Genomic DNA, 25,238 nt, shown 5'->3' with positions numbered 1-25,238 from the left:
TTTCAAGAGAAAAAAGTCTCCTAGCATATTGGGAAAAGACACTAACAAATTGTGAGCTAGCCCATTGAAGATCAGTGAGGCTATAAAGGTGAGAGAGGAGCGGCTTTATGTTGTTGCTAACATTTCTTCAAATGACCTAATTCATATAGGGGTGAATGCTACATACATTTGTTTTACTATGGTTGGTAGGTTCTACCAACAGGGGTGAATTGCCTATAATGGGAATGTTAGTGTAATTTATTTATTTGACCCTTATAAATATTTGATTAAATGTTAGCCACGGTTACTAGTTAGTAATTGCATATATGTCATCTAGGTTAATTAAAGAAAAAAGAAATATCAATTTAGAAGAACACTCTACAGGTACTGAAGATGGATATTTAATCCGAAACGCGTTGTTAATACTTGTAGAGGTGTCTGAATGAACATCTCCAGACTGACTTGAGTTCACAAGAAAAATGTTCAGTGTTTGTCTACTTTGTGATGGGAAATAATCAAGTGTGATTGGGTAACACCTGAGGATATTGAGTTCAAGAAAGGAAAAAGATGTCTTTTGTAAAATTCTCTTTTGTAAAACGGTATCAATTATACCTCGGAAAGAGATGAAACGTGTATGGAATACTTATAACTATAAATACTGTGTGCTGTCATTAAGGGTTTTGAGCTTGTCATTTGAAGAGTTTGTTTTTTATTTATGCACTTTAATACATATGTGTGAATCTATTGCCAAACCAAGTTCATCACAGGTGTTTTTCTCCACAGGAGTGCTTATGTTGAATACCTGTCACAAGGAACTCCTTACATATTATACTCCACAGATCATTATCTTTGTTGGTTAAAATCTTGTAACCAAAATCAACAGCCCTGATTGTTTGCCAGTTGTTACACCAAGCTCTGTGGTAAGTAGATCTACTGGGGTTGAAAGGGCCATTCCAGGCAGCTTTCTGTATGTATTGGCGTCAACTTATGTCATCCATTTCAAATTTCCAAAAGCTCAAATCTCTGTGCCTTAAAACACTATTGAAATTACTTTCGGGTTCAACATTTTAAGTCATGGTAGCATTGAAAATCCTCCATGAAGTCTATTGAATATCATGCTCCCATTTAGCTACTACCGCATCTTTAGGTTAACCCCTTATTGGGGAACATTCAATTGCAAAGTCTAGAGCAGCAAATTTACAACACCGGTAGTGGTAAAAAGGTGGAGAGGTGAAGTAAGAGAAAGAAAGAGGAAGGTGGGGAAAGGGAAAGCATGAAGGAAGGAAAGAGACTAAAGGACTCATAAGTTCAAGGACATAGGGCCTCATTCCGAGTATGGCGGTAAGGGATAGCGGCCACCGCTAACGAGAGCGGTGGCGGTAATCCCTTACCGCCATACTCCGAGTTCCCTTTGCGCCATGGAGGTTTTAACACCTGCTTTTAGCAGGTGTTAAAAACCATGGCGCTAAGGGACCTTGATGTTAATTATGCCACCGTAATTTACGGTGGCGTAATTAACGCCTTCCCCACTCCCATTATGCCCTATGGGGCAAGAATGGGAATGGGGAAGGGTAAATGGGGATTGGGGAATTACCGCCCCGCCAACCTTGGAATGGGGCGGTAATTCCGCCATCCACCAAGGCGCTGCCGGTCCGGGTACGGCGTCAACCAAGGCGTTAATAGCGCCATTGGTTAGCGCCGTACTCGGAATGAGGCCCATAGATTCTAGAACCTGAGTTTGACAGAGATGGCAGCCAAACTGCTGAGCTCACAACCTTCTGGCCTTGATCATACTGGGTGGGTTTTTAAGGGTACAAAACGGGGGTTGAGGGGACTCCGCCCCAAAAAATCTTTTAAAAAAATGCATTCAATGCAAATTTTTTCGATGGATAGGTTTCGATGCAAAAAACTTTTGTTGGAAAGTTTTCGGTGGAAAGACCATACACCCTTCTGAACAATGACAACATTCTGTTGGTTAATGTCTATATACCAAACTCAGACGTGCGCCAAAACGGTGTATGACCTATTGAACAGAGTGATCTCCTACACATCTGAAAGACAGTGCTAGCAGGTGATCAGACCCTAGTACTTGATGGATGGCTACTACCTCAGGGCACAGGTAAGAAAAGAGACCATACATCACATGTTAAAACTATGGGAAGAACACCAACTGTTAGATGTTTGGAGAAGGCAACACCCTGTAGAAAGAGACTTTATACCTTCTGCTTTGCAGCCCATAATATACACTCCAGAATAGACTACTTCTTACTGTCCCATTCAGTAGCACAGGAGTGCCCGGCACAGAGATAGGGAGCAGGCACCGTTGGACCTCTAACCAAAGATAGTATACCTAATCTCGGGAGATAAGAATAAAGGCCAATCATTGTAGAGGCTGAAGACCACTATAGTGAAAGATGAAAACACACACAGAGAGATGGAACATGAGCTCAGGGAATGCTTTGAGTAAGATGCAGAAAGTGCCCAGAACATAAAAATAGAGTGTTAAGCGATCAAAGCATATATCCGCAGGAATATTATAAGGCTTGGCATTTAAAGGAATACCGAAACTTGGAATGAGCAGGTGGACCTGAAGAAAGAATTGCAGGTTAGGTCAAAATGTAGATGGAAAAAATGAACATTTGAATGGGAAAATCATGAAATGCAAATCTGAAATAAAAATGTTTCACACAGAGCTGACAGAAAGATATTTCTTTTTTCTTTGACATAAGTACTGGGACGCGGGAAACACTGGCACACAGACTGAAAAAATGGCGAGTCCCAAAATACATTGGGCCTCATTACGAGGAAGGAGGTAACCATGCCGCGCTATTAGTGGCATGGCTACCCCCTTACCGGGTACCGGATCCGGGTTCCTTGAATGAGGGAGTACCAGGCCATTCCGACCTTGGAGGGCCTGGTATTTCCCCATTCAGGGAACCCAGACCCTGTGCATCCCCATTCCCATTCGAGCCCCCGTAGGGCTCAATGGGAATGATGCTAACAACGGGCCCGTTAATAACGGGCCCGTTGTTAGCATGCTATTGTCCTCGCGGGACCCGCTAAGGCCGCCTGGTAAAACCAGGCGTCCCTACTGGGTCCCGCGAGGAGACCTCGTAATAGGGCGGTAGGGGGTTAACGGCTCTGGCACCTTTACCTGCGCCGTTAACCCCTTACCGGCCACCTCGTAATGAGGCCCATTGTCTCCGTAAAAGATGAGGCAGGCAGTTTGATACTGTACAACACAAATACAGCTAAACAATTGTCCCAAAAGTATACAGAGGTAAGTGCGTGATGGAAACTCTGATAGAAAACGTCCTTGCTTGAATTACAATCCAGAGAATCTCTGAAACTGAAAAGGAAACCATCAATTCACCCATAATTGTAATTGTTTATTTATGATGTGCTTAATACCCAGAGGTTTGCATGTGTGGACCCGGTGATCAAACATGTGTTGCTCCATATCGTCTTCCTTGCAAGGCGAGCGTGTTGCCCCTGAGCTATCCTTTGAACTGCATAAAAAAGAGGAAGTACGCTTGGTGACGCAAAGCAGGCAAAGGAACATATGCCCTTGCCTGATGGCCTTCTGATAAAATTCTGCAGAATATTTTTTCTCCAGACTTGTTGCAGAGACTATGTCCCATTTAAAATGATGGCATGAATACATGCTACTTCAACAACGGATTTAAGGAATCAATAATACATGTCACACCAAAACGAGGTAGAGACACAGATAAGTGCACGAGCTACAGACTGATTTCCCTAATAAATGTAGATAGCAAAATCTTAACCAAAATATTGATAACGACACTTGGAAAAATAATGCTGACGAGCCTAGACCCAGATCAGGCTGGATTCATAAGAACACGAAAGCTCAGCATCACAGCCGATACCATGCCTCATAGTAATACCTGCATATGTGGACCGACTCAATGGGTTACCTGCAAACCAACATTGTTTTATTGTGATACCTACCTATGCAAATTTCTTCACTCTTCTACCTACATAGCTAGACAGACGCACTGTACTTTCTCATGTTACCATCTGAATTTCAATACATCCCATGACCCCTCTGTGTGCTAACTTCTCATCCAGACAAAAGACTTATTAAGTAGATACAGTAACTTTTACACCAGACAGCCTTATAATCTCATAGCTCTCTAAGCCGCACTTCAGTTGTTTTCCATCACACCAGACTATTTCAAGACACCACTGGTCTGCTTGCCAGCTATCCTTGCTCTCGCATAGTTTGGAGTTCCCTCTACACTGCCAGTGAACTGGCTTATAATCAGTCCAGCTCCATACAGTACCTGTATCCACCAAGCAATGGGCCACTGCCACTAAAACCACCCATAGCAAATCCAACTACAGTTCTCACTGTCAAAACCTCAAGGCTAGATCTGTGAATCAAGCAAGAAAGTATCATTCCTCTTTCACACCTCTCCCCTTATATTTTAACAATCCCAACCTATGATTCATCAAGGACCACAACAAAATGCCTAGAAAAGTAAAGACAGCAGAATCAGAAAGGAAGAAAAGAGAGAAACACAACCTTGGTTATTCTGCTCGACCAATCCACCTGATACACTTAAGCAGTAATGCTTTATCACCTTAGAAGACCTCTAAAATGCTTCATCTCCAATCACCCTCTGAAGCACCCACCTGAACAGAGTCAATATGTCCCACTCACGCGGTCCAGAACCGAAAAAACAAATAATTTCAATACATCACAATACCCAACAATACGGCAAATACCTTCCCAAGCAAACATCCAATCTAGCATGAAATCTCAACTGCATGGAGCTACGCTCTCTACAACCTTCATTACTAGACAAACTCCACCGCTCAATCCAAACTCACAAGGAGGAGACAATGATGAGCCAGACTGCAAAAAGAACCTTCCCAGCCTTTTTGAATGGGCTAGTCTTAACATGAACACCTGAGGACTAATGGAAATAACCATGAACAGCCCACAATTCTACCCTCAAATAACCAAGCCCACCCTAGAATGATGGGCACCAGATACCTCCTGATCAATGCATGCTCTATCGCCAAACACTCCTGTGACGTCTTGGATCTCCTCTTCAAGGATCAAATAAGCCCACTTTTCATCACTGAAAAATGTCTCATTGATGACCATCCCCAGTTATCCACAAGAGTTTCCCCTCCCCTAAATAGTCATATGCACAAACAGTAGCCATAGGAGTGGAGGGGGATAGCACCTATGGACAAAGACTCAATCCTACTCTCCACGCCGACCATCAACAAAATACCAAACTGCACATTACTCACCTTCATCAGCTGTGTCTCCCACACGTCAATGCTAAGCTTCCTTCTCATACACAGACTACCTTCCTACAACGCAAACTTCATAGACAAACTCACTGATGCAAAGGTCCATGGATAGACACTTGTTAACCATATTTGTAGACTTCAACACTTGGCTTAAGAAAGAAGACAACCCCCCCCACCTCCACAAAATCACTTGTGGCAAAACGTGCTGCTTTTCACCTCAAACAAATAGTTAAGGGTCCCACTTGCATATCTATGCATACCCTGTATCGCATTTTCTGCAACAAAAATATAGCCCACGTCTGTTCTCCTGTACACCTTCCCTGGTGGTGGGGTGCTTCTAGCCATACATTCCACAATGTGGACAGAGAAACCTCCATAGCATAACCATCCAAATGACCCCCAACCAGGAGCAGACACTGGAAAGACATAAAAATCAACAACCTATTGGAAAAACTAAAAGCAAGATTATTTAAGAGCTTTAAACAGAGCCGCTGCTCTAACTCAAGAACTCTGCAATCAGATTGCTGCTTATTTCAATAATAAAATCCTGCAAATCAAGAGCAACTGGACAATAAATTATGGTCAACCTCATGCTTTAGTGAAAAGGCATCACCAACATCTCCATCTCCTCCATCCCTGTCGTCCTTTTCTCTACAGAGGGCCTCCTCTCAACAATTGACTCCTGCGAACCAGCAGGATCTCCAGAGATACCACGCCCTCCTGACTCATAAATCCATCGCATAAAATCCAGTACTAATGCCTAGATTCTTACCCTTTCTAAATGATCCCATCAACACTAAAGTCTGCCTATATAAGACCATTGCTCAAAAAATGAATATCTGATGCTAATGATCCTGCCATCTACTATCCTATCTAAAGCACCCCATGCATCAGAAAAGTACTGTTAACTTTTTTGTGGCTAGAACTAAGATGCTAGATGAGGTTTTGTCTGGATGCAGACCATCTAGAGGTGCAGAATCAACTTTGATTTCAATCTGGAAAAGCCCAAGAACAACGCAGATGAAATCTTGGAAAGATACTCCCCCTCTAGACATCTCAGCTGCTTTTCACACCATAAGACACCAAATCCTTCTAAAGAGACAGGAAGACACTGGAAATGAACGGCTATGTGCTGGATCTCCCCTATCCTCATAGGCAGGACCAAACCCACTTTCATGGCACCCTCCACATCCCAGCCTCCCCGACTGAATTGTAGTGACTCAAAGATCCACACTATAACATCCTATTTTCCACATCCACATGCCAGCCCTATTGAAGGTCGTTAACAACTGTGGCATCAGCTTCCACAATTAGGTAGACAACACAGAAATGATCTACACACCTCAGAACAATCTGTCATCAAACCCACAGATGTAAAAACATATCTCGCACAAGTATATGCATGGATGACTGCAAACAGATTAAAAGCGAACTACTGCTCAACAATCCATCTCCATCAAACAGTGACTCTATCCCATGGCGTGATGAGATGGGCCCAAGCCATTACCATCTCCCATTATAAGGAATATTGGAACTACAATAGACAATGCTTTCACACTTGAACCGCAAGTGTAAGGTACTGTCACAAAATGTTTCCTTCAATTCTGCATTCTACACCACATCATATTTGTCCATACATACACCCACAGAACCATGATTGGCACAAACAGCCTCTAACTTTGGACTCCCAGACTACCTCATTAGAAAACTACAAAGTCGCAGAAATGCAGCAGTTATACTACTTCTCAGGATGAAATGGTCCAAACACATTTCCCCAGCATTACGCACACTTCATTGGCTTTCCATGAAGAATAGGATTTATTTCAACACACTTGGCATCATCCATCACTCCTACCATGGAAGGGGCCAACTATCTTTCAGAAGGATGTTGCAGTATTACACAATTCCATGACACTTCGATCCAGGAAACCACATTAGTCCAAGTCATGAACCTCTAAAAGAAAGGACCAGGGGGATCTTCATTTTCCTTAATAGCCATGAAAACCTTGAACACCTGAAAAAACACCTCCCAAAAGGAGAGTAGTATATGACATTCAAAAAAACAGCTTGATAGCAGCTCTTTAACTAATACAACTATACAAATCGCACAAATTCCAAAGTATTTCAACCAATAGCTGGCATTTCTTGCCCACCGCATTGCCGCTCTCTGCCCTAACTTTCAGTGCTATGCGGATGACACTCAGCTCATTTAAAGGCTCCCTTCTGCCACCTCTTCTCCTTCTCTCATTTCTGACTGTCTGACTGCTATCCAGGAGAGGTGTGCTGCCAATTATCTCTGCCTTAATGCCAGTAAGACTGAGATTCTCCTCATCGGCACACCGGCTCCCTCCTTTCCTGTCACTCTCTGGCCATTTTCTTTTGGCCCTCTTCCTGCTCCCACCTGTGAGGCTTTAAAACCTTGGGGTCATCTTTGACTCCACACTCTCCTTCTCTCCTCAGATCTCTGACGTCTCTAAGAAGTCACACTACCAGTGGCACCTCCACAGAGGTATTCTTCCTTTCCTCTCCTGCCCCTAGCAGCTCACTGTCTCCAGAGCTCTGGTTCTCTCTAGACTGGAGTATTGCAACAGCCTCTTTCTAAATCTGCCTGCCTCTACTCTCCTCCCTCTGCAACTCTTCCAAAACAAGACTGCGAGACTTGTCCTTGGCCTCAAGGCCCGGGATCGTATCTCTCCAGGACTGAAATCTCTGCACTGGCTCCCAGTGGCTGTGAGGATTAAGTTCAAAACCCTCTGCATTGTCCACAAGGCCTTCTGGGGCCTCAGTACCTTCAACTCTCTCTTTGTAAATATCTTTGCTCATCTGCCTCCAACTCCCTCAGGGTCAGTTGCTTCTCCAAGCAAAGAGTTGGTGGTAGATCTCTTTCTTTGGTTGAAGCCTCCCTCTGGAACAGCCTCCCTGCCTCTCATAAAATTGAGGCAAACCATCTCTGATTCCGGAAGCACACCAAGACCTTCCTCTTTGCTTCTGCTTTCTCTCTTCCTCTACTATGCTGATCTCCTGGCTGAAACTGAAACTGCACTGGTCACCTGGCTACCCTGTGATCACGGGCCCAGGTCCCCTCCCTGCCAGTTGCACACCTGCACTGCCCCACTGGCAAACCTTGCACTTGCGGGCTGTTTCTGTATCCCTAGAGTCCCGCACCAGCACTTGACACTTGATGTCTGCACTTACCCTTGCACTTGCCACCTGTTGGCCACACGTTTTTATTTATTGGTTTTTAATTAATTTTATTTATTTTCACTGTTGATCCCATGTATTGCAATGCCCCCTGCCCCTTTCCTCACGCACTTTTTTCTCCCTCTCCTGCACTTGAGCAATCTCAATGTCAACTGGCCTAGTAAGATCGTTGTCTCTGTCTTCCCTCTGTTCCCCCTCCCTTGCCTCATCGCGCCTTAAAACACGAGTGTATAGGTGCGTTATAAATGGCATATCATATCATATCATATCATAACCTTCTTTGACACATTACGTGTATTAAATGGCCATGTTAGCCAGCGTCTCTCACACACTCTGGAATCTCAGATTAACCTTGTAGACCAACCCAGCATGTGAACAAACAACATTCTCTTCTTACCTAAAAGGTGCATTTTCTCTAACCTACAAATTATCTCAATAAATAATCTCTTAAACCACATCAGACTTGGACTCCCCCAGTGCAGGAAGGAAAGAACCAGAATACAGGCCTTCTCTAACCACACCCCAAGACTCTGGAAGCTCCTCCTAATCAACACTAGACTTGCCTCACTTGTGCATTTCATTTATGAGCACAACTCCCTCCTCTTCATGAAATGGCGATTCCCTAACACCCAGGTCCACACACCCTCCATTCCTCACCTAACCTGAGACTGGGTGATCTACTATCCTGTTCCCTTCCGTGGTTGCTTGCAGATCCCTTGCTGCCAAATTGCCTGCCCTCACCCACCCCCACGTTAGCTCCCCACTCCCTTGGATTGCTGCTTCCATCATTATGTAGTGCCCCCTAAGACTTGTAAAGTGTTCCATTGCTTCCTAAAGAAGGTCTGCGCACAATAAGTACTGTAATGATAATAATAATAAAATCAAATTCCTACTCACACCCTGTTATCTTTCTAGCTATACAAAGTGTTGAACGTTCTAATCATAAAACTCTTGTCGTCATACAATCCGTCTGCCGCAAGATTCTAGAGCAGAACTGAATCTGCAAGAATAGACTTTATAACTAAGACCCATGAAGAGACCGGATTATAATCCAGCCCATCCTCCCACCCCCTTTTGCCAACTAACTCATCACCACTAAAATCTTACAACCTCACACCTCTCCCATTTCCTATCAGATGACCGTCCAGTTCTAGTACACAAAACGTACACTGACACTTCTTATTTTCTATCAACATCCCAAAACAAACAAACAAACAAATGCTTTTCACAAGACGAAGGGCTACCCTCTTTGGCTAACCAGCCCATTTCTACTCCAGGCAACAAAAAAAACACATCAGCACACAGGTAATGGGTACTTCAGACATGCACTCCTCAACACCACATATTTTTCTGCATCTGCATATCCCTCTACCCAACACCCCCTTCAGCCTCTCATTATTTTACAGAAAGTCGCTACATAAGACTTTGTGGCCTTACGTTACCTAACCGTGCAAGAGTACTACACTTCTGTGCACAGATAGAAATGTTGGGAGCTTTCCTGAGTGTTGACTCTAGAAAGGCATTCAACAATGTTAGCTGAACATTCCGTTTCAAGACGCTTGCTGCCATGAACTTTGGGGAGAAATTTGTAAAGTTGGATAGAGGTCTCCTTGTGGGCTGCTCTGCGAACATCCAGGCTTAGAATAAAGGAAGCTACAAAATAAGTATGCCCTCTATCACTCCTTCCCTTTAGTGTGGTCTTAGACATGTTGACACTGCGATTCTGGGAAGACGCAGTGTTCCCAGAATTTACAATTAATCCTTTACCTGTGAAAATCCTCAAAAGCACAACTGGCATGCTCCTCTTCCTTTCTTTGTGATCCCTTGGCAAAACAGCAAATGAGTTGGGATCTAGAAAATTCAAGTTTCGGATTGCCATCAAATTAACCCAACATCTACCTTAGAGACATTGGTTAAATAATGAAACTAAATCTTGCTTCCTTGGTTGCTGAAATTGGGCAGGACAATGCAAGGTGAACCTCCTTGAACTTGGGTCTATTGGGAAAAATATATATTTTCAAAATGATGATCCTACCTAAGATGTTGTACATTCTCACTGCAGGATTGAACCATTCCCATATCTTCAGCTGACGGTTACGCAGTACAGACATGTTGGGACATTGCATATTGGTATAGCTGGTACTCCTGTTCTTCATATCAGGAATTTTCAGCTGTCTCTCCTCTCTCTTCATTCATGAAGGTTAGTTATTAAAAATTAGACCTATAAGCGCTCACATAGCACACTGCCTGTATAAATAGATCACGCAAGTTTAATACATGGGAATTTGCATCTTCTCACTAACTTAATGGGTCCGCTTGATGGCCACGAGGGGTTGATTCTCTCTGCACTTTGGGGCATCAATGATCATGGTAGCACTATTTATAGCATGCAAAGTACCCCCCTTGGAGTTATGGCACAAGGTAGGGGGCAGGTTGTGTTTGATTTTAAATCACTTTTAATGAATATGAATTGGTTGATAATTGGGGGTTTCCCTTTGTTTTCTCTAGTGGCTCTATGATGAGGTCTCTCATATATGTATATCTCCCTGTCTTTTTAGAGTTGAATTGTTATTCTCCTGATGAAGGCGTAACTCAATTAAAGTTAAATGCGCCGAAACCGGTTGAGAAACCAGTGATGAGGTCAACTTTGGACATCGATGTGACCCATCCTAAACTGATAACCACTTGAACTATCTGTTGTTGTGGCTTTTCATATATATTTATTATATATCTCTTTCTCTCTCTTTTTTATGAAGACAATAAGTAAATCAATTGTTATGACTTTTTTAGGATAAAGTTTTACCTTGCATGTATTATTGTGATGGATGTATGAATGGTTATTGGATGCCTGTGTACGAATGAGATGGATTATATGTGAAACTATGTGAAATTATGTGTTCTTAATTCCTTTCCTGCGATGTAAAATTATTGAGTGCTATGATTAATTCTCGATTAAAATTTGATATTTAAATAATGGATCAGGTTCAATTAAATTTCTTGATTCCTTCTGTCTCCAAAATTGTATCCTCTGGTTTTCTTCCGTAATTAGTACATTCTCACTAATCATGACTCCCTGATTCAGGGAAAACATTTGGAAATAGATTCACAAATACTGAAGTTTGTCTGGAAAAAAGTAACTCAGGGCTATGAATGTGGAGGCTTGAAATGCTTGTGACAAATGGATGTTTTTGGCCTCCAGAATTGAGAAAAATATCACCGAAGTGCTGTTCTCAATATATAGGCCAAAATAATAGCGGACCCACTTAGAGGATCAATCAAACTGGGACTTGAGCCGGGAATAGCAGACGATGGAAATGCAAAATTACTATTACTACAAGCAAACTGCCATGAAATCTAGACCCAAGCAATACATCTGTGCATGGCCAGGAAATTCTGACATGAATAGACAAACAGTTATGAATATAGCATCTCAAAGTCACTGCTACAGAGAAATCCTAACAACAGGCTCCTATGTCAGAGGCTATAGTGATGCGCCTGGATCAACAATTAACAGATCTATGATGTTTCCTTGAAGCAATTTGCTTGGGCCAATTTGTTCAAATTTCCTGCAAAACACGTGGGGCGAGATCCCATTAACCCCCCCCAGATCACGCACACATTTCTAAATACATAAACCCAACCCCCTACCTACCTATGCAGTGAAATGTGGTAAAATAATTACAAACAAATGGGCCTCAAACAAACTGGTCTTTGAGGAAACGGGCTACTTCCAAATTAACCGGCAGTTGACAGGAATTTCTACATCCTAACCAGCATAAAAATCAAACCTTCTGCCCCTCACCTCTCTGATATTTCATTCAGGGCCTGCAGTCTCTGCTCCACTACCCCAGATCCATTTCCTGATGCCTCGAGCCACAGGGCTGCACCCAGCTCTTTCACATGTCCATACTTGTTGTTCTTCTAATGCAGGGGCACACCTCCCCCACCTCCGTCTGTGTGCCAGTATCAGAGGCACAATTCATTCTTCATTCTTCTCTTTAGCCTGTGCATATCTACAAGATTATGTGAACCCTGCACCAGAACCACAGCTTTACCTCTAATCTTCAGGGCTGCTTATTCAGCTGGCAGTAGGGTCAGTTGGCTGAAAAGCATGAACACAGACATGATAGAGCTAGGACTGAGCCATTGGTTTACTGATTACAACAGAATACATGCTAATGCTAACATAATAATAAAGCAAGACCTAAAAGCAAGGGCAGGCTAGTGTTGGGTAAAGGCACTTGAAAAATGTACCGTGAGAATGTACTTGACCTATGTATTGAGGGACATTTTTTAGGCTTACTGGGACACCATTACTGAAGAATCATACAGACATCTCTACACAAGCGCAAGAATTAATGGAGACCCAATGAGCATTGCGCCAATCGCTGCAGGTGTAAAATATTTTGCGTTGTTTCTTACCCAGACCAGTGTTAAAGTTGGAACGTCATTTACGTGCTTAGTTATGGATACTCTACCCACTTTTGTTGGCCTTAAACAGGAGGGCATTCTTGCACCTACCTTATTGAAGCTCTATCTGTCGAACCTTCCACAGGTATTTAGCGGCAAGGGCATAGTTCCACCTAGGCTGCTTATGCTCAGCCTGCAATGGCTTGGTTATGCTGACGATTTAGCTCTGCTTGACTGCAAATCCAACTTGTCAGCCTCGCAATTTATACAGAAAATAATGGGTTGATAATAAACACCAGCAAAACGAAAATCATGACTTTTAATCTTCAATCCATTGGTTAAAAGAATAGTTATAAGTGAGTTTTTGATCTAAACCCCCTGATATTGTTACAACCTATATCTTAAGGTTGTCATTGATAGCAAGCTGTCTTGGGAACTGGAGATGGAACAAATCGGGACTATAGTGTGTCCGCAACTTGGTGCAGTCCTTCAGTTTGCTCGAGAACACAGTGGATTTTCTATTGACTGTAGAATACAGGTTTATGATGCTAAGATCATATCTATGTTATTATATAGTGCTGAACCTTGGAGAAGAAATCATCTTTGTAAACTCATCAAGATTGAGGAGATGTGCCTTAAGATCATAACCTACTGCCGTAGATCCACTACGATACAATATATTTACTCCGAATGTGGAATTATAAGTATAGCTGGAGCCCTTTCTGTAAAGTATAGCCAGCTATATTGGAAATTAATGAACTGTTCTGACATTTCTTGGCTCCACATCATTCAACTTTCTGCATCCATTGCTGTTATTGGTTTTAATAAATCATATCTAATCTTGATAATGGAGCAAGGTCACAAATGGTGTTCTCATATTTCTGCTGCTCCGCCTTGGCTGCCCATGCCCAAGATTCAAGCGAGTCATTAAATCAGCATGCTATGACGTTGATTAGGAACAGGACAGGACTAACCTGGCTGCCAATCACTTAGAGGTGAATACCTATTATAGCTCACTAAATGGGTTGTTTTACCACAATATTTACCGGATTGCTCACACAATAGCATTACCACTGCATAAAGACGCTTGAAGTCTTGGAAAGTTGGCTGGGTTTTGATAAGGATCATAGATATTGCAGGCTATGTGGGACTAGGTCAATGGAAACAGATAAACATCGTATGATTTATTGTGAAAGTATCAATATTATAAGATCTAGGGTGTATAGATGCCTAGGACTTACAGCCCCTAAAACTGATGATTTGAATGCACCTGGGAGTCATACTAGGAGGGTAATGATGCACTGATTATGTATTACTTGACAAAGATGTGATATACTATTAATGAGGTATTAGAAATAGTTACATATTAAGGTTTATATGAGTTCTATAAGGTATATGATGAACCTATATTGTTTTTATTGTATGTATTGTGATTTACTGTATTAAAAGAATTATTGGCTGATAAATCCTAATAATTGAAGAAGATTGGGGCTTAGGGAAAACACAGCACACTTTCTATTATTCTGCCCATTGCATAGGGACCTACAGAAGAGATGGGTACTACCCATTATAAAGCATATGGGCTTAACAGACTATAGGTCCGCTTTTTCCAAGCTTATGAATCTTGACCCAAGAAATCCTCTTCATACAATAGTTACTTTCAAAAGCTTGGGTGTGCACAGTACTGATAATTAATTTACTCGGTACTGATACACAAAATAGATTGATATTTTAATGCATGTAGATGCTATATAGTCATTTTGAAAGTGATGAAGGATCTATGGGAAATAGTTTTATAATAGCATTGTTTATTTCAAAACATTGTGTAGAGATCTAATACATACTTCCACAGTTGCCAAAACCAGAATGTAAACTGTAGTGTTGTGAGGTTATTTTGGTATTGGCATTTATTATAGAACAGCATTTGTTATTTGATGATCGATTGTATTATGTTTTATGCTTTTATGGAATTATATGCCAAAATGAAGTATTTGTGTTTCAGTACAGCCACACAGCTCCTTTATTTTTCCTCAGGTGCTAAAAGCCATAGAACCCAAAGAAATGTTCTCATGGATTAGGTGCCTTCAGCCTTCGTTAATGGCCCTCACTTCACCAGTAAGTTGGGACTTATGGGCGCCAACATCCTGGCATTGCCCTCATCCTCAAACAATATGGCCTAATTGATGAAGGACATGTAAACTGATGTAGTATATGCACAAATCATGTTTCTGTAGGTCCTGGTGAATTAGGAGGTAAAACGCAAAGAGATTGGGGTAAAAGAATACAGAATAAAGAAAAGGAAAAGTGGGGAAAGGGACAAACAAAAGAAACTATTATAACAAAAGAAAGGATGAGAGAACATATAAGTGGGAGACAGAGGGAGACACTTTCAGAAATCCCATTTGGGTAAAGGAAAAAGGAATTTGGATCAATGCAGTTATGAAAAGTGAGTTAGAAATAAGCGGACATGTAGTATCAAGCAGGTGTATCTCAGGGTCTCTGTAGAGCCCATGTTACACATGCCTGAGATTCATAATTCATCTGTCATCCATTTTATGAAGGAGTAGTTTTCTTCTGTTTCCTCCCCTGCTAAGGGGGAACATGACCAATCCCAAAAACCTTCAGTATTGTGACATCTCCCTCCTTGTGTTTTTCAAAGTGGCTGTCAACATGGGAGCATACTAAAGTTAACCCCCTCACATCATCAGCCTATACTGCCAAACGTATTACCTCTTGTAGACCCTTCTTAACCAAGAATAATTGTATTACACTTGCTAGAGCACTCATCCTCTCAAGGATAGATTATTCTAAACCCCTCTTTGCTGGATCCACCTCTAGAAACATTAACAAACTTCAGATAGTACAGAATAATGCAATCAAAGCTCCCCTCAAAATCCCGAAAAAAGACCACATATCCATAGTCAGAAGAAACATCCACTGGTTACCAGTGTGGGATATAATCAAATTCTAAATATTATCCCTAACACGCAAATGTCTATCCAATACTGCACCGATATACCTGACAAAACAAATCTCCAAAGTCCAATCCACCAGACCAACTCGTTCTACTTATGCTGGCCACCAGGCCATCCCAAGATTCAAATGGCAAAAATCAGGAGGTTGCAGCTTCCCGGTGATCGCAGCCAAATACTGGAATGCCATGTCCCTGGCTCTAAGAGCAGACGCATCCCCCTGGTCCTTCCAAAGAAGCCTCAAAACCTGGCTCTTTAACCAAGTCACCCAATAAACATATATATCCCTCGGGAACCGACATAGAAACTGTTAGCTAATATAATGTACCCTCCCATGAATGTCACCACACTGCCAAACTGTTTAACCTAGGCATACAATGAATGTAATATTGAACTGTCTTACCTATGTTTGCAATACCTGTAACTTGACTAAGAAAGCAATGTAACCGATTTCTTAAATACAAGCAGCCAGATGCCTGAGGGTTAGGTGCGCTATATAAATGTAAAATTAAATAAATCAAATATATCTTCAGTGTAGATAGTAGTCATGCGCTCCACAGTCCTGATATTCAAGGTTCGCAAGGCCCACTACCTTTACTGGGACCCCTCAATTTTCTCTTAATACAGGAATAGCTCTTATGAATCCCACATCTATTTTTTTAACCAGAAATGTATATGGCAGAGCAGCCCCCCTTTCTCTCAGTTTTCCTCTCAGTTTGACTCAAATGGACTGTTTCTCTTGAGAAATTTCGTGTAATTTCCCCATTCAGACCAATTTCCATTCCCCTTCATCTCTCTTAAATACTGAAGGGTGGGTAGGAATGTGGGAGGGATTTCAGGCCAAAAAATGCTTGATTTCTGCATCTCGTAGACTCTCTTGCCAGTGGACTACCATGAAAGAGAACATTATGTAAAAAAGAATTGGGTACAAACTGCACTGACGATTTGCATATAATAGGAATTGTATTTATTACTTTTCACTTTAGGTACATGATCAAATATAATCAATGCACGATATACGCATCCATGCTGAATTAAGCATACATTAGTTCACCCATTTTTAATTAAATTCTTGCTGATGCGAACTTAATCCAATTAACATTATCTTGTTAAAAAAAAACAATACAAATACTGTAAAAATGCATACGATACCACAAAAGAATAGCATCCAGAAACTACACGCAACAAACGTGAACAAATACAGATACACAAACCTCTAGAAATTACACAACAAAAGTGACAAACCCCAAGCTCAAGACCCAGGGAATAACATAACAGATCTCGAGAAGGGTTAGAAAACCCTGACCCAGAACCAGTATTTTGAGAGATTATGAAAATGGAGTAGATGCCGAACCTACCAAAAACATGCAGGGATTGAAATCCAAAGACACATGATGGAACCACGGAGTCTCCATTTGGAGAGTGCCCTTACTTCGCAGTACCTCAGCTCCACCTGGTACCAACAGTTTAGGAGCAAGTTAGCTAGAAGAATTACAGTGAAAAGCCTTTTGAAATAGGGAAGCCATATTCAATAATTGTCTGGCAACCAATGAGAGTCTATTGGGTAAATTAATCTAGAAATATAGTAATACTGCATGAATAAAAATGAAATGAGACATTTTAACACATGATTGTACATATTTTACTACCAAACACTAATGAGTTTGTGTATGCCAAAAACAAATAGGTTAAGAGCCTGATAACCGAAAATTAAGACACTGAATATCAGTCAATGTATGAGAGTAAGAGTTTATCATCAGCTTGCAATTTGATAGTGTCCCAGTGAAAATCAAATATATATATAAAAATGAAAATATTGGTGTCATGAATAAGCAACATGACTAATATTTTAGCCAGGACTACATCCTTGTGAAAGTATATTCATTTAAGAGGCAGTTTACTACCACTTTTAATATTCACATCTCACCTATTCCTTGATGCCCTTTTATGTCAGAGTGGACAACAAACTACTAAAAGCCAAAGTACAAGTTCCCTTTCTTAGGTTCTACATAGAATCAGTCAGTTTCCCTTTGGACCATGTTCCTCAGTCCCTCCCTATTGCCCCTGAAAAGATCTGCCTTCTCGTCAGCAGTCACGCACAGTTTCTGGGCTCATGGATGTTCCAATCTTCTGTCTTGGCAATTTGAAGAGTTGTTCTTGTTTTGTTGCCTGGACCGGTTAGGATGTTGTGTAAGTTGACTTGGAGAATCGCTGTTAATACCACCCTCGTGCCATCTTGGGTCACCTGGACTGGATCGAGCATCAGGCTCTTTCACTGTGATTACCCTAAGGATTAACAGTCACTCCCACCCATTTTTGCAGTATGTGTGTCAGGTTTAGCTGATTATTTATTTATGTATCTATTTATTTTTCCATTTGCATAGCGCACACGAACCTCAGAACAGGCATAATCAGGTACATATACAATGTATACAAAAACAGATTCATGTTACAAAAGAGGAAGTGACTTGGTGGGCAAGATTAAGCAAATAGCCAAGTTTTCAAGGCTCTGCGAAAGGCCCAGAAGGATTCCTCTGCAGACCTTCAGCCATAACCTGGGACCTCTCCACCATTTAATGATTCTGCTGAGATCTGAGATATTGGGGACTGTCCCACTCCCCTCTCTCCCTTCTCTGTCCTGCTTCTTCTGATCTTTTCCTCCTCCCCAATATCCGGCCACACAGTGTGTCCCTCCTCCTCACATGTCCAGCTCTCCATTCTTCCACATTCTCTGATCTCTTCTTTAATCATCCTCCCTCCTCCAGTCCTTTCTCTTTCTTGAAAGTCTTCTCCTCCGCCTTTCTCTCTCTCCCCCTCCTCCAAATTGTGTTCTATTTCACATCTTCTTTTGTCTTTTTCTCAATTCCTTACTCTCTTTCTCCACTTCCATGTTCTCCTTTTTAGTCTCTACCACCAAATTCCTTGCTCTTCTTCTACCACCTCCATTCTTCTCACTCCCTTCTCTGCTTTTTCTCTTTCTCAAGCTCATTTGTTCTTTTCTCTCTCACTTTGTTCTTTTCGCTCATCTACCTCTGAGCTTTTCACTTCTAACTATGATCTTTCCTCACCCACCTTAGCTCTTTTTCCTCCCTGGTCCCTCTATCTCCCAACTTTACTCTTCTCTTTGCTTTTTCCTCCCTCACTTTGCTCTCTCTGCTTTTCTTCCTTTCCTCAAAACCATGCTCAGAACTTCACCTGGCTCCCCACACTCTTAGCTCATACAATTCCAGATCTAGCCACTGATCTTAGGAACTTCAAATTCACCCGGTGCTACTACCCACATGACAATCCACAATGTAGCTCCTCTAGCTGACATTTCTTTGCATCTGTTCACCATCATGGAGTCATTCTCCAAGTGGCCAATGTTACTGTAAGTTTGAGTAGCATGCCTTTGATTAAGGTTTCATTTTTGCAGCACGTGTGGGTCTGCACTAGTTTGGCCGCACAAGGTCCACATAATGCTTGCTAACATGCAATCCCAGAATATTACATTTCATGAAGCCAGATGTTCCTACCCACATTATGAGCATCGCAGAGAGCTGCTGTGGCAGCTCTAAGGACTGTTTGACCTAACTCTTCTGTGTTCCCCACGGTGTGACATCTTCCTATCCTAGGTAGATTTGTTAGGTAGATTCCCAGATATGTTATCTTGTTTGACACTCAATTAAGGCAAAGGAAGGTGTGTATGTTTTGTAGTGTTTCATCTGATCTGGTTCCCCAATACTCATACCAGAGGGGGTACGATGGAACGCCACCACTAACCAACCCACTAAAAAACTCATCCCTCTGCATACACCTCTCAAACTATAAACTAAATACAACCATACCTATACAGCACAACAAACCGCACGCACTCCACAACACAGAAACAATGAAACAAACCACACATACCCCAGCACAACAGCACATGACAACTACCGACAGAAAATCACACCAACGCCAGCGAATAGTGTAACCCGAACTGAAGCTGCAACAGCCCATCACGTCTCTCTTGCACTTTTTCCCACTCACTCCTACTAATTTACCCTGCCCTCTTGCTTTTCAGATCCACCAGAGTGCCAGGGGACCACTCACGTGGCGATAGTGCATGGTATAAATATCCTCTAACATAATATAACATACCCACCAATTTGACATCATTAATAGAGAATCTGGACTAAGCACCAAACTGTTCAATTACTTGCAGTACTCAATGGACAGTCTGCGTCGGATCAGTTAGGAACAAGATGACGTTGTCTGCATATAGCCCAATCCTATGCTGACTAGTCCCTGTAATGATTCCCGAGATACTGCAATCTTCCCTTGTTAGGTGAGCCAAGGGCTCCATGGCTCAGGCACATATTAATGGGGAAAGGGGACAACCTTGTTTAGTGCCCCTTCTATTATTAATCATGCCTGTATGAATCTTATGTACCATTATCCTTGTGTGTGGAGCCACAAAGATGGCAAATACCAGCCTACAGAAGTGCAGACCAAAGCCATAAGCAACTAATACCTCTTGCAAATAGGGCCCTGCCTGGCGTTCAAAAGTCTTATTTGTGTCTAAGGACAGCACTATTGCCTTCTGCCCAGTGCGAACGTCCATCTCTATCAAAAGCAGTGCCTGCCGAACATTATCAAATGTTGATCTGCCCCTTATGAAGCCAGTCTAGTCCCCATTAACCAATTATATTAAGATCCTGGAAAGTCTATTAGCCAGAACCTTTGTTAATATCTTCGTGTCACAGTCGAGTAATGCTATAGGCCTGTAGGAATTGCATTCTAGCAGGTCCTTTGCTAGTTTCAGGATAAGTGGTGTCCTGGATTCTCCCGTCTACTCACCCGAAAGGAGTTAAACAGTGTCAGCAGAAGGGGGTCTAATTTGGTGCGAAAAAAAAAAGGTTTGTAAAAAACATTGGGGAAGCCATCCGGACCCAGGGCCTTATTACACGGGAGGTTTCTGATAACTGTGTCTGCTTCCAGGGCTTAAATCGGGCTTTCAAGCATAAACCTATCTGCTGCTGATATTTCAGGAAGCCAGTGTAGATCAACAGAATTCCGGACTGCCTCTGAGCTAGAACCAGCTACCCCCAAAAGTTCTGTATAGTAAGAGTCTATCATTTTCGCTTTGCCTGATTCATCCCAGCATGTCTCTTGGTCTTGCAGGGCTACAATTATATTACGCGCTTTGGCCTGTTTAAATTTGGCCAACAGATTTTTATTCGCCTTATCCCCTCGGGAATAGTAATATTTCTTGGTGTCTAAGAGATACTGTGCAGTGGCACCTGCCTGTAGAGCCTCTAACTTAGCCTGCGTCACTCGGAGCACCCTAAGTGATCTTACCGTATTCCCCTGTTTATGCTCCCTTTCCTTTATCTTAAGCTCAGCCTCCAGCGCTTCTTGTACATCGGCTTTAGCACCATTCAAGTCTCTAGTTTTTCCTAACAATTCTTCCGGAACACTACTTTCCCCACGTCTCAAACCAGCCCAGGGTCCAGTTCCCCTCATTCATGCTCCCTAAAATAGTTTTCAATTACCTCTCCCATTTCCGGCTGTATCCCTGGGTCTTACAACACTGCATTGTTTCGTTGTAATGGCCCTCGCTCCGGGAGAGGCGTTATAAGCCCTTCTAAATTGAGTGTTACTGGGGCATGGTCCGTATCTAGGATGGGTTAAATTTCTAAAGAGTTAGTGTTATCCACAAGAGCGGTTGCTGTCAGGATCAGATCTATTCTAGAGAAAGACGTGTGCACTGGCGGATAGAATGTAAAGTAACGTTCCTCCTGATGCTGAAACTGCCAGGTCTCTATTACATCCAACTCCCTCAGCATACTTGTGATGGCCTTAAAGTTTCTGAGGTCTACAGGGAGCCAGGGATGTCTTATCCATGTGAAGATTGATGACAATTAAAATCTCTCCCTATGATCAGTGCACCCTCCTTGAACCCTAGGATTATAAGGACCAGGCCCCGGATAAATTGGTCTTTGTTGTTATTCGGTCCATACAGCCCCACTATCGTCAAAGGGAGAACCTCTAAAGAGCCCTTTAGGGCGAGGTATCTCCCCTCAGGATCTGCCTTAACAGTTTGCACCCTAAAAGGGAGCCCCCTTGTCAGCAAAGTACCCACATCCCTTCTTTTTTCCCCTGCACTGCTAAAATAACCTCAAGGGAACCCTCTGCATTTAATTCTCTTCTCATCTTGGGGCAGTAGGTGGGTCTCCTGAAGAATTGCAATATCCCAACGTAGGGTCCCCAGACATCCCAGGATTGTCTTATGCTTCATGGGGGAATTGAGGCCGTGGACATTCCACGTACCTACCACCAGTGCCCACGAACATTATCGAACTATGCAGAGCCAAACATGCTATGGAAATATCCAAACAGGGCAGCCACCCAAAAACATCAGCACCCCCCCCCCCATGCTGCCTCAACTCGGATTCTGGTGTACATCCAACTTGCAAAACCAACAGAAACAGCAACAAGAACAATAGAAAACAACCCTCTAAGGGTATACTTGAGCCAGGTTACAGAATGCTCCCACATGGAGGCACTTCCCCAGCCCCCTCCCCACATTAAAGTCCTGCCCACCTCGACCGCCCCAGTGAACCAACCAACATTCGACCATCACCTTGTTACCCCCAACAATACATGAGCCCACCAAGCCCAACAAGTTAGGCCTCCTCATACCCCAGCAACCCGCCCCCTCACAATGGGCCATCTTAGATCCGTGACATTTATCAAGTCGAGAATGTGCAGGCATCAAGGCGTACTCTCCAGTCACACTCTCTGCTTATTCAATATATGTTTGCCTTTGCTAGCGTGGTACACGGGGCCACACTGCTGAGGCCACTTCTTTCCCTGATCCTGAGGTGGGTCAGAGCGGCCTCTTGGCCCTCCGCCTCGCAGCCTCCGTCCTCCTCCTACAGTACTGCTGCATCCTCCTCCTTGGTCAGAGAGCAGTTTATATGGCAATCCCCACCTATTAGGGATGCTCCTGTCCCGCAACCATGTCGTAGCCACATTTAGCTTCTTGCGCCTGTAGCAGGTGGCTTAGGAGAAATCCTGGAACAACACCAGATCAGATCCCCTGAAGTGAACCACATTCAACTTTCTGGCTTCATTCATTACTGGTTCCTTCTATCCGCAAAAGTGCACCCTAGTGAGCATGTTAGGGCACAGGCCATTTTTGATCTGAAATACTTTATACACCTAGGGCGTCCGGTCTAGAATTAGCTCTTCACCCTCTGGCAGTTGCATTATGGAGTGGAGCAGGGCCTCGGCATAGGAGTGTAAGTCCTGATTTTGTATATGCTTAGGAATTCCTCTTACCCGGATGTTATGCCTAGAACTATTTTCAGTGTCTTTTTGCTTAATTACAACCGCCTCAAGCTGCTGCTCCAAAGCCTCCATCCTTTTCCGCTAGCACGGCTTGCTCATGGGCCTGCTCAGTCGCCATACCCTCCAGCTCCTCAATCAGTGATTCTGCCCCAGTCACACGAGATTGAAGGTCCTTGACTGTTCTCGCCAGCTTGCTTATGTGTTCCTGAATTTCGTGGACAAGTTCATACTTCAGTTCAGCCAGCATTGCTTTTATACTCTCCTTTGTAGCCAGCATCCCAGGGGAAACCCTGTCGGTGAGGTTGGCGGTTCCTGAACCTGGACATGGATAGTAGTCTGCTGCTGGGATTTCCTAGCGGACCCTTCTTGAGTAGTCATCATCTGTTTGATGTTCCGAGAGGCAGGTACCTTGCGTTTACCCGCACCCCATGCCATCACCTCTCAGGTCGGGAAAGGGGTGAGGGGACCCCACTCCACGTGCACTGAGTCAGGTACCTTCACTCAGAGGGCTCAGAGAGGGATATCTCCTCTGTGGTCACACCCCGTGGCTGTAATAATGTGTCACAGGGTCGCGCTACGAGCCAGCACCACTTCCAGGCCTCTCTCTGTGGGTCTTTGCAAGGATCTCTTCAGGGCACAGTACTGTCATTCATGCCAGCAGCAGCTCCTTCCAGGACTTCCAATATATCATACAGGTCAAGGGCACATACCTGCTTGTACTGGTAAGCTCCCCTGTAGGCTAATCCTGTATGCCGGGTCAGCTGTCACAGAGTCATGCGTGAAGGCGAAGAAGACAGACAGACAGACAGACTGTGCCACCTGTTCAGATGTTCCTAAGAAGGAGGGCAGATCTCAAAGGCTCTGGCTCGCTGCACGTCAAACTCCCCAGACACAGCTCCGGCTTCCCCTAGCAACTCAGGACCTCTCCAGCTGCTCCAAGCTGAATGAAGGCCGCTCCTCTCAAGGCAGCTCCACCGTTAGACCAGGGGAGCGCGCCCACATCAGGGAAGCAGATCTCCAGTCTTCCCGTGTCCCGGAGCTAAATGGCCGCAAGATGAGGCGATGACTGGGCCTCAGGCACTTTTTGCCGCTGCAGGTGAAAGGGCTCTGAGCCCGCAGTCACCGGGTCTCCTCCTCCCTCCCATGTAGCCCACTGATGGAGAGAATTTCAGATGTATTACAACCACTCTTCTTGAAGGGTAAGGCTCGCCTGATATTGTAGGTGGCAGATATTCTCCCATACGTGAGGCCTGGATGTATAATATGCACTGGTCTCAGCTGGGGTTCACCTGCCTGTCCCTGGATCCTGAACCTATAGCAATCCCACACGTTGTGCCTTGCCTCCTCATTAACATGATGCTCATTATAGCCTGGGGGCTGTAACTAAGCTTGGTGTATGACCCTGGAATAATGTTCTGTCTGTCCTCATCAATGGTCTACCACATGCTCGTTCCTCCACTCCCTGCTCCCAGAAAAAGTGTAGGCTTACATTGCCTCTTGCTCTGGCGTACGCTTTAGGTACTCCTCCAATGGAACTCTAGGTTTTTTTCACTCCTGAATTTTCTATACCCTCTTCTCCTTTTACCTTCACCATTCTTAAATACCATCTCCTAGTCAGCTCTTCGAACTTCCATCCTTTTTGCATCCTCTCCCTACTCTGACACTCAATTCTTCTCCAACCTATCCAACTTCAACCTGTCTTCCTGTAGCTTCAACTACTCCAACCTCTCCTGCTTAGCCACTTCCTCCTCCTGCACCTTCTTCTTCTTCTCTAACCACTCTTGCTTCAGTTCTTCCTCCTGAACCTTCACCCCCTACAACCTCTACTGCCTCTCGTTCTCCTTCTCATGCACCTTTAGCTTCTCCAACATCTCCTGCTTTACCTCCCCCTGTACTTTCACCTCCTTCAAGCTCCACTGCTTCACATACTGTTTCTCCAATCTATTCACATCCTACAACGTTGGATCTGATTGTTTCCCTGACTTTACTGCAAGTCACACTGATGCTCCAAACTCCCACAATGGTACTTCCTCTGAGCTCCCCTTTTTACCTATTCATTCAAAAGAC

General features: G+C 43.3%; 1 protein-coding gene and 1 long non-coding RNA gene across 2 annotated transcripts in view; one reads left to right on the top strand and one right to left on the bottom strand.

Moving 5' to 3' along the window:
- The window catches only part of LOC138527821 (uncharacterized), a 143,653-nt gene extending 132,987 nt beyond the window's left edge, over positions 1-10,666 (top strand). The window contains exons 2-3 of the long non-coding RNA XR_011284054.1: positions 763-899; positions 10,535-10,666. This is a non-coding gene — a long non-coding RNA (uncharacterized lncRNA). The remainder of the gene's footprint in view (positions 1-762; positions 900-10,534) is intronic.
- The window catches only part of GPR143 (G protein-coupled receptor 143), a 450,704-nt gene that overhangs the window by 111,742 nt on the left and 313,724 nt on the right, over positions 1-25,238 (bottom strand). The window lies entirely within an intron of this gene.

Source organism: Ambystoma mexicanum, chromosome 7q (genome assembly GCF_040938575.1).
Source record: "Ambystoma mexicanum isolate Mex_15411 chromosome 7q, UKY_AmexF1_1, whole genome shotgun sequence".
Classification (NCBI taxonomy): Eukaryota; Metazoa; Chordata; class Amphibia; order Caudata; family Ambystomatidae; genus Ambystoma; species Ambystoma mexicanum.
This window is presented reverse-complemented; position numbering and strand designations above follow the sequence as displayed.